This window comes from Lampetra fluviatilis, chromosome 28 (assembly GCF_964198595.1).
Source record: "Lampetra fluviatilis chromosome 28, kcLamFluv1.1, whole genome shotgun sequence".
In the NCBI taxonomy this organism is placed as follows: Eukaryota; Metazoa; Chordata; class Hyperoartia; order Petromyzontiformes; family Petromyzontidae; genus Lampetra; species Lampetra fluviatilis.
In genome coordinates this window covers 1,872,041-1,885,664 of record NC_136302.1, presented here as the reverse complement: position 1 = coordinate 1,885,664, position 13,624 = coordinate 1,872,041, and positions in this window count along the sequence as shown.

Genomic DNA, 13,624 nt, shown 5'->3' with positions numbered 1-13,624 from the left:
ACACACTGTTACACAACACGCAACTCATAACCTACACAAAACATACTGTTACACAACATGCAACTCATCCCCTACACAAAACACACTGTTACACAACATGCAACTCATCCCCTACACAAAACACACCGTTACACAACACGCAACTCATACCCTACACAAAACACACTGTTACACAACATGCAACTCATCCCCTACACAAAACACACTGTTACACAACACGCAACTCATACCCTACACAAAACACACCGTTACACAACATGCAACTCATCCCCTACACAAAACACACCGTTACACAACACGCAACTCATACCCTACACAAAACACACTGTTACACAACATGCAACTCATCCCCTACACAAAACACACCGTTACACAACACGCAACTCATACCCTACACAAAACACACTGTTACACAACATGCAACTCATACCCTACACAAAACACACTGTTACACAACATGCAACTCATCCCCTACACAAAACACACCGTTACACAACACGCAACTCATACCCTACACAAAACACACTGTTACACAACATGCAACTCATCCCCTACACAAAACACACCGTTACACAACATGCAACTCATCCCCTACACAAAACACACCGTTACACAACACGCAACTCATCCCCTACACAAAACACACTGTTACACAACACACAACTCATACCCTACACAAAACACACCGTTACACAACACGCAACTCATCCCCTACACAAAACACACTGTTACACAACACGCAACTCATACCCTACACAAAACACACCGTTACACAACATGCAACTCATCCCCTACACAAAACACACCGTTACACAACACGCAACTCATCCCCTACACAAAACACACTGTTACACAACACGCAACTCATACCCTACACAAAACACACTGTTACACAACACGCAACTCATCCCCTACACAAAACACACTGTTACACAACACGCAACTCATACCCTACACAAAACACACTGTTACACAACACGCAACTCATCCCCTACACAAAACACACTGTTACACAACACGCAACTCATACCCTACACAAAACACACTGTTACACAACACGCAACTCATCCCCTACACAAAACACACTGTTACACAACACACAACTCATCCCCTACACAAAACACACTGTTACACAACACACAACTCATACCCTACACAAAACACACTGTTACACAACACACAACTCATCCCCTACACAAAACACACTGTTACACAACACGCAACTCATACCCTACACAAAACACACTGTTACACAACACGCAACTCATCCCCTACACAAAACACACTGTTACACAACACGCAACTCATACCCTACACAAAACACACTGTTACACAACACGCAACTCATCCCCTACACAAAACACACTGTTACACAACACGCAACTCATACCCTACACAAAACACACTGTTACACAACACGCAACTCATCCCCTACACAAAACACACTGTTACACAACACGCAACTCATACCCTACACAAAACACACTGTTACACAACACGCAACTCATACCCTACACAAAACACACTGTTACACAACACGCAACTCATACCCTACACAAAACACACTGTTACACAACACGCAACTCATCCCCTACACAAAACACACTGTTACACAACACACAACTCATACCCTACACAAAACACACTGTTACACAACACACAACTCATCCCCTACACAAAACACACTGTTACACAACACACAACTCATCCCCTACACAAAACACACTGTTACACAACACGCAACTCATACCCTACACAAAACACACTGTTATACAACACGCAACTCATACCCTACACAAAACACACTGTTACACAACACGCAACTCATCCCCTACACAAAACACACTGTTACACAACACACAACTCATACCCTACACAAAACACACTGTTACACAACACACAACTCATCCCCTACACAAAACACACTGTTACACAACACGCAACTCATACCCTACACAAAACACACTGTTACACAACACACAACTCATACCCTACACAAAACACACCGTTACACAACATGCAACTCATCCCCTACACAAAACACACTGTTACACAACACGCAACTCATACCCTACACAAAACACACCGTTACACAACACGCAACTCATACCCTACACAAAACACTCTGTTACACAACACGCAACTCATACCCTACACAAAACACACTGTTACACAACACGCAACTCATACCCTACACAAAACACACCGTTACACAACATGCAACTCATACCCTACACAAAACACACTGTTACACAACACTCAACTCATACCCTACACAAAACACACCGTTACACAACATGCAACTCATACCCTACACAAAACACTCTGTTACACAACACGCAACTCATACCCTACACAAAACACACTGTTACACAACACGCAACTCATACCCTACACAAAACACACCGTTACACAACACGCAACTCATACCCTACACAAAACACACCATTACACAACACGCAACTCATCACCTACACAAAACACACTGTTACACAACATGCAACTCATCACCTACACAAAACACACTGTTACACAACATGCAACTCATACCCTACACAAAACACACCGTTACACAACATGCAACTCATCACCTACACAAAACACACCGTTACACAACATGCAACTCATACCCTACACAAAACACACTGTTACACAACATGCAACTCATACCCTACACAAAACACACCGTTACACAACATGCAACTCATACCCTACACAAAACACTCTGTTACACAACACGCAACTCATACCCTACACAAAACACACTGTTACACAACACGCAACTCATACCCTACACAAAACACACCGTTACACAACACGCAACTCATACCCTACACAAAACACACCATTACACAACACGCAACTCATCACCTACACAAAACACACTGTTACACAACATGCAACTCATCACCTACACAAAACACACTGTTACACAACATGCAACTCATACCCTACACAAAACACACCGTTACACAACATGCAACTCATCACCTACACAAAACACACTGTTACACAACATGCAACTCATCCCCTACACAAAACACACCGTTACACAACATGCAACTCATCCCCTACACAAAACACACCGTTACACAACATGCAACTCATCCCCTACACAAAACACACCGTTACACAACATGCAACTCATCACCTACACAAAACACACCGTTACACAACACGCAACTCATACCCGACACAAAACACACCGTTACACAACATGCAACTCATCCCCTACACAAAACACACTGTTACACAACACGCAACTCATACTCTACACAAAACACACTGTTACACAACATGCAACTCATCCCCGACACAAAACACACTGTTACACAACATGCAACTCATCACCTACACAAAACACACTGTTACACAACATGCAACTCATACCCTACACAAAACACACCGTTACACAACATGCAACTCATCACCTACACAAAACACACTGTTAAACAACATGCAACTCATCCCCTACACAAAACACACCATTACACAACACGCAACTCATCACCTACACAAAACACACCGTTACACAACATGCAACTCATCCCCTACACAAAACACACCGTTACACAACATGCAACTCATCCCCTACACAAAACACACCGTTACACAACATGCAACTCATCACCTACACAAAACACATTGTTACACAACACGCAACTCATACTCTACACAAAACACACTGTTACACAACATGCAACTCATCCCCGACACAAAACACACTGTTACACAACATGCAACTCACACCCTACACAAAACACATTGTTACACAACATGCAACTCATACCCTACACAAAACACACTGTTACACAACACGCAACTCATCCCCTACACAAAACACACTGTTACACAACACGCAACTCACCCCCTACACAAAACACACTGTTACACAACACGCAACTCATCCCCTACACAAAACACACTGTTACACAACACACAACTCATACCCTACACAAAACACACTGTTACACAACACGCAACTCATCCCCTACACAAAACACACTGTTACACAACACACAACTCATACCCTACACAAAACACACTGTTACACAACACGCAACTCATCCCCTACACAAAACACACTGTTACACAACACACAACTCATATCCTACACAAAACACACTGTTACACAACACACAACTCATACCCTACACAAAACACACCGTTACACAACATGCAACTCATCCCCTACACAAAACACACCATTACACAACACGCAACTCATACCCTACACAAAACACACTGTTACACAACATGCAACTCATCCCCTACACAAAACACACTGTTACACAACACGCAACTCATACCCTACACAAAACACACTGTTACACAACACGCAACTCATACCCTACACAAAACACACCGTTACACAACATGCAACTCATCCCCTACTCAAAACACACCGTTACACAACACGCAACTCATCCCCTACACAAAACACACTGTTACACAACACACAACTCATACCCTACACAAAACACACCGTTACACAACACGCAACTCATCCCCTACACAAAACACACTGTTACACAACACGCAACTCATACCCTACACAAAACACACTGTTACACAACATGCAACTCATCCCCTACACAAAACACACTGTTACACAACACGCAACTCATACCCTACACAAAACACACTGTTACACAACACGCAACTCATACCCTACACAAAACACACCGTTACACAACATGCAACTCATCCCCTACACAAAACACACCGTTACACAACACGCAACTCATCCCCTACACAAAACACACTGTTACACAACACGCAACTCATACCCTACACAAAACACACCGTTACACAACATGCAACTCATCCCCTACACAAAACACACTGTTACACAACACGCAACTCATACCCTACACAAAACACACTGTTACACAACACGCAACTCATACCCTACACAAAACACACTGTTACACAACACGCAACTCATACCCTACACAAAACACACTGTTACACAACACGCAACTCATCCCCTACACAAAACACACTGTTACACAACACACAACTCATACCCTACACAAAACACACTGTTACACAACACACAACTCATCCCCTACACAAAACACACTGTTACACAACACGCAACTCATACCCTACACAAAACACACTGTTACACAACACACAACTCATACCCTACACAAAACACACCGTTACACAACATGCAACTCATCCCCTACACAAAACACACTGTTACACAACACGCAACTCATACCCTACACAAAACACACCGTTACACAACACGCAACTCATACCCTACACAAAACACTCTGTTACACAACACGCAACTCATACCCTACACAAAACACACTGTTACACAACATGCAACTCATACCCTACACAAAACACACCGTTACACAACATGCAACTCATACCCTACACAAAACACACTGTTACACAACACTCAACTCATACCCTACACAAAACACACTGTTACACAACACGCAACTCATACCCTACACAAAACACACCGTTACACAACACGCAACTCATACCCTACACAAAACACACCATTACACAACACGCAACTCATCACCTACACAAAACACACTGTTACACAACATGCAACTCATCACCTACACAAAACACACTGTTACACAACATGCAACTCATACCCTACACAAAACACACCGTTACACAACATGCAACTCATCACCTACACAAAACACACTGTTACACAACATGCAACTCATCCCCTACACAAAACACACCATTACACAACACGCAACTCATCACCTACACAAAACACACCGTTACACAACATGCAACTCATCCCCTACACAAAACACACCGTTACACAACATGCAACTCATCCCCTACACAAAACACACCGTTACACAACATGCAACTCATCACCTACACAAAACACACCGTTACACAACACGCAACTCATACCCGACACAAAACACACCGTTACACAACATGCAACTCATCCCCTACACAAAACACACTGTTACACAACACGCAACTCATACTCTACACAAAACACACTGTTACACAACATGCAACTCATCCCCGACACAAAACACACTGTTACACAACATGCAACTCATCACCTACACAAAACACACTGTTACACAACATGCAACTCATACCCTACACAAAACACACCGTTACCCAACATGCAACTCATCACCTACACAAAACACACTGTTAAACAACATGCAACTCATCCCCTACACAAAACACACCATTACACAACACGCAGCTCATCACCTACACAAAACACACCGTTACACAACATGCAACTCATCCCCTACACAAAACACACCGTTACACAACATGCAACTCATCCCCTACACAAAACACACCGTTACACAACATGCAACTCATCACCTACACAAAACACACTGTTACACAACACGCAACTCATACTCTACACAAAACACACTGTTACACAACATGCAACTCATCCCCGACACAAAACACACTGTTACACAACATGCAACTCACACCCTACACAAAACACATTGTTACACAACATGCAACTCATACCCTACACAAAACACACTGTTACACAACACGCAACTCATCCCCTACACAAAACACACTGTTACACAACACGCAACTCATCCCCTACACAAAACACACTGTTACACAACACACAACTCATACCCTACACAAAACACACTGTTACACAACACGCAACTCATCCCCTACACAAAACACACTGTTACACAACACACAACTCATACCCTACACAAAACACACTGTTACACAACACGCAACTCATCCCCTACACAAAACACACTGTTACACAACACACAACTCATACCCTACACAAAACACACTGTTACACAACACGCAACTCATCCCCTACACAAAACACACTGTTACACAACACACAACTCATATCCTACACAAAACACACTGTTACACAACACACAACTCATACCCTACACAAAACACACCGTTACACAACATGCAACTCATCCCCTACACAAAACACACCATTACACAACACGCAACTCATACCCTACACAAAACACACTGTTACACAACATGCAACTCATCACCAACACAAAACACACTGTTACACAACACACAACTCATACCCTACACAAAACACACTGTTACACAACATGCAACTCATACCCTACACAAAACACACTGTTACACAACATGCAACTCATCCCCTACACAAAACACACTGTTACACAACATGCAACTCATCCCCTACACAAAACACACTGTTACACAACATGCAACTCATACCCTACACAAAACACACTGTTACACAACACGCAACTCATCCCCGACACAAAACACACTGTTACACAACAGGCAACTCATCCCCTACACAAAACACACCATTACACAACACGCAACTCATACCCTACACAAAACACACTGTTACACAACACGCAACTCATACCCTACACAAAACACACTGTTACACAACACGCAACTCATCCCCTACACAAAACACACTGTTACACAACACGCAACTCATCCCCTACACAAAACACACTGTTACACAACACGCAACTCATACCCTACACAAAACACACTGTTACACAACACGCAACTCATACCCTACACAAAACACACTGTTACACAACACGCAACTCATCCCCTACACAAAACACACTGTTACACAACACACAACTCATCCCCTACACAAAACACACTGTTACACAACACGCAACTCATCCCCTACACAAAACACACCATTACACAACACGCAACTCATCACCTACACAAAACACACTGTTACACAACATGCAACTCATCACCTACACAAAACACACTGTTACACAACATGCAACTCATACCCTACACAAAACACACCGTTACACAACATGCAACTCATCACCTACACAAAACACACTGTTACACAACATGCAACTCATCCCCTACACAAAACACACCATTACACAACACGCAACTCATCACCTACACAAAACACACCGTTACACAACATGCAACTCATCCCCTACACAAAACACACCGTTACACAACATGCAACTCATCCCCTACACAAAACACACCGTTACACAACATGCAACTCATCCCCTACACAAAACACACCGTTACACAACATGCAACTCATTACCTACACAAAACACACCGTTACACAACACGCAACTCATACCCGACACAAAACACACCGTTACACAACATGCAACTCATCCCCTACACAAAACACACTGTTACACAACACGCAACTCATACTCTACACAAAACACACTGTTACACAACATGCAACTCATCCCCGACACAAAACACACTGTTACACAACACGCAACTCATACCCTACACAAAACACACTGTTACACAACACGCAACTCATCCCCTACACAAAACACACTGTTACACAACACGCAACTCATCCCCTACACAAAACACACTGTTACACAACACGCAACTCATACCCTACACAAAACACACTGTTACACAACACGCAACTCATACCCTACACAAAACACACTGTTACACAACACGCAACTCATCCCCTACACAAAACACACTGTTACACAACACACAACTCATCCCCTACACAAAACACACTGTTACACAACACGCAACTCATCCCCTACACAAAACACACCATTACACAACACGCAACTCATCACCTACACAAAACACACTGTTACACAACATGCAACTCATCACCTACACAAAACACACTGTTACACAACATGCAACTCATACCCTACACAAAACACACCGTTACACAACATGCAACTCATCACCTACACAAAACACACTGTTACACAACATGCAACTCATCTCCTACACAAAACACACCATTACACAACACGCAACTCATCACCTACACAAAACACACCGTTACACAACATGCAACTCATCCCCTACACAAAACACACCGTTACACAACATGCAACTCATCCCCTACACAAAACACACCGTTACACAACATGCAACTCATCCCCTACACAAAACACACCGTTACACAACATGCAACTCATTACCTACACAAAACACACCGTTACACAACACGCAACTCATACCCGACACAAAACACACCGTTACACAACATGCAACTCATCCCCTACACAAAACACACTGTTACACAACACGCAACTCATACTCTACACAAAACACACTGTTACACAACATGCAACTCATCCCCGACACAAAACACACTGTTACACAACATGCAACTCACACCCTACACAAAACACATTGTTACACAACATGCAACTCATACCCTACACAAAACACACTGTTACACAACACGCAACTCATCCCCTACACAAAACACACTGTTACACAACACGCAACTCATCCCCTACACAAAACACACTGTGACACAACACGCAACTCATCCCCTACACAAAACACACCGTTACACAACATGCAACTCATCACCTACACAAAACACACCGTTACACAACACGCAACTCATACCCGACACAAAACACACCGTTACACAACATGCAACTCATCCCCTACACAAAACACACTGTTACACAACACGCAACTCATACTCTACACAAAACACACTGTTACACAACATGCAACTCATCCCCGACACAAAACACACTGTTACACAACATGCAACTCACACCCTACACAAAACACATTGTTACACAACATGCAACTCATACCCTACACAAAACACACTGTTACACAACACGCAACTCATCCCCTACACAAAACACACTGTTACACAACACGCAACTCATCCCCTACACAAAACACACTGTTACACAACACGCAACTCATCCCCTACACAAAACACACTGTTACACAACACGCAACTCATCCCCTACACAAAACACACTGTTACACAACACACAACTCATACCCTACACAAAAGACACCGTTACACAACACGCAACTCATCCCCTACACAAAACACACTGTTACACAACACGCAACTCATCCCCTACACAAAACACACTGTTACACAACACACAACTCATACCCTACACAAAACACACTGTTACACAACACACAACTCATACCCTACACAAAACACACCGTTACACAACATGCAACTCATCCCATACACAAAACACACTGTTACACAACACACAACTCATACCCTACACAAAACACACCGTTACACAACACGCAACTCATCCCCTACACAAAACACACCATTACACAACACGCAACTCATACCCTACAAAAAACACACTGTTACACAACATGCAACTCATCACCAACACAAAACACACTGTTACACAACATACAACTCATACCCTATACAAAACACACTGTTACACAACACACAACTCATACCCTACACAAAACACACTGTTACACAACATTCAACTCATACCCTACACAAAACACACTGTTACACAACACGCAACTCATCCCCTACACAAAACACACTGTTACACAACACACAACTCATACCCTACACAAAACACACTGTTACACAACACACAACTCATCCCCTACACAAAACAAACTGTTACACAACACACAACTCATACCCTACACAAAACACACCGTTACACAACATGCAACTCATCCCCTACACAAAACACACTGTTACACAACACGCAACTCATACCCTACACAAAACACACTGTTACACAACACGCAACTCATACCCTACACAAAACACACCGTTACACAACACGCAACTCATCCCCTACACAAAACACACCGTTACACAACACGCAACTCATACCCTACACAAAACACACTGTTACACAACACACAACTCACACCCTACACAAAACACACCGTTACACAACATGCAACTCATACCCTACACAAAACACACTGTTACACAACACGCAACTCATACCCTACACAAAACACACTGTTACACAACACGCAACTCATACCCTACACAAAACACACTGTTACACAACACACAACTCATACCCTACACAAAACACACTGTTACACAACACGCAACTCATACCCTACACAAAACACACCGTTACACAACACGCAACTCATACCCTACACAAAACACACTGTTACACAACACGCAACTCATACCCTACACAAAACACACTGTTACACAACACACAACTCATACCCTACACAAAACACACTGTTACACAACACGCAACTCATACCCTACACAAAACACACCGTTACACAACACGCAACTCATACCCTACACAAAACACACCATTACACAACAGGCAACTCAACACCTACACAAAACACACTGTTACACAACATGCAACTCATCACCTACACAAAACACACTGTTACACAACATGCAACTCATACCCTACACAAAACACACCGTTCCACAACATGCAACTCATCACCTACACAAAACACACTGTTACACAACATGCAACTCATCCCCTACACAAAACACACCGTTACACAACATGCAACTCATCACCTACACAAAACACACCATTACACAACACGCAACTCATCACCTACACAAAACACACCGTTACACAACATGCAACTCATCCCCTACACAAAACACACCGTTACACAACATGCAACTCATCCCCTACACAAAACACACCATTACACAACACGCAACTCATCACCTACACAAAACACACCGTTACACAACATGCAACTCATCCCCTACACAAAACACACCGTTACACAACATGCAACTCATCCCCTACACAAAACACACCGTTAAACAACATGCAACTCATCACCTACACAAAACACACCGTTACACAACACGCAACTCATACCCGGCACAAAACACACCTTTACACAACATGCAACTCATCCCCTACACAAAACACACTGTTACACAACACGCAACTCATACTCTACACAAAACACACTGTTACACAACATGCAACTCAACCCCGACACAAAACACACTGTTACACAACACACAACTCACACCCTACACAAAACACATTGTTACACAACATGCAACTCATACCCTACACAAAACACACTGTTACACAACACGCAACTCATCCCCTACACAAAACACACTGTTACACAACACGCAACTCATCCCCTACACAAAACACACTGTTACACAACACACAACTCATACCCTACACAAAACACACTGTTACACAACACACAACTCATACCCTACACAAAACACACTGTTACACAACACACAACTCATACCCTACACAAAACACACTGTTACACAACATACAACTCATACCCTACACAAAACACACCGTTACACAACACACAACTCATCACCTACACAAAACACACCGTTACACAACATGCAACTCATCCCCTACACAAAACACACCGTAACACAACACGCAACTCATCCCCTACACAAAACACACTGTTACACAACACGCAACTCATCCCCTACACAAAACACACTGTTACACAACACACAACTCATACCCTACACAAAACACACTGTTACACAACACACAACTCATACCCTACACAAAACACACTGTTACACAACATGCAACTCATCCCATACACAAAACACACTGTTACACAACACACAACTCATACCCTACACAAAACACACCGTTACACAACACGCAACTCATCCCCTACACAAAACACACCATTACACAACACGCAACTCATACCCTACAAAAAACACACTGTTACACAACATGCAACTCATCACCAACACAAAACACACTGTTACACAACACACAACTCATACCCTACACAAAACACACTGTTACACAACACACAACTCATACCCTACACAAAACACACTGTTACACAACATTCAACTCATACCCTACACAAAACACACTGTTACACAACACGCAACTCATCCCCTACACAAAACACACTGTTACACAACACACAACTCATACCCTACACAAAACACACTGTTACACAACACACAACTCATACCCTACACAAAACACACCGTTACACAACATGCAACTCATCCCCTACACAAAACACACTGTTACACAACACGCAACTCATACCCTACACAAAACACACTGTTACACAACACGCAACTCATACCCTACACAAAACACACCGTTACACAACACGCAACTCATCCCCTACACAAAACACACCGTTACACAACACGCAACTCATACCCTACACAAAACACACTGTTACACAACACACAACTCACACCCTACACAAAACACACCGTTACACAACATGCAACTCATACCCTACACAAAACACACTGTTACACAACACGCAACTCATACCCTACACAAAACACACTGTTACACAACACGCAACTCATACCCTACACAAAACACACTGTTACACAACACACAACTCATACCCTACACAAAACACACTGTTACACAACACGCAACTCATACCCTACACAAAACACACCGTTACACAACACGCAACTCATACCCTACACAAAACACACTGTTACACAACACGCAACTCATACCCTACACAAAACACACTGTTACACAACACACAACTCATACCCTACACAAAACACACTGTTACACAACACGCAACTCATACCCTACACAAAACACACCGTTACACAACACGCAACTCATACCCTACACAAAACACACCATTACACAACAGGCAACTCAACACCTACACAAAACACACTGTTACACAACATGCAACTCATCACCTACACAAAACACACTGTTACACAACATGCAACTCATACCCTACACAAAACACACCGTTCCACAACATGCAACTCATCACCTACACAAAACACACTGTTACACAACATGCAACTCATCCCCTACACAAAACACACCGTTACACAACATGCAAC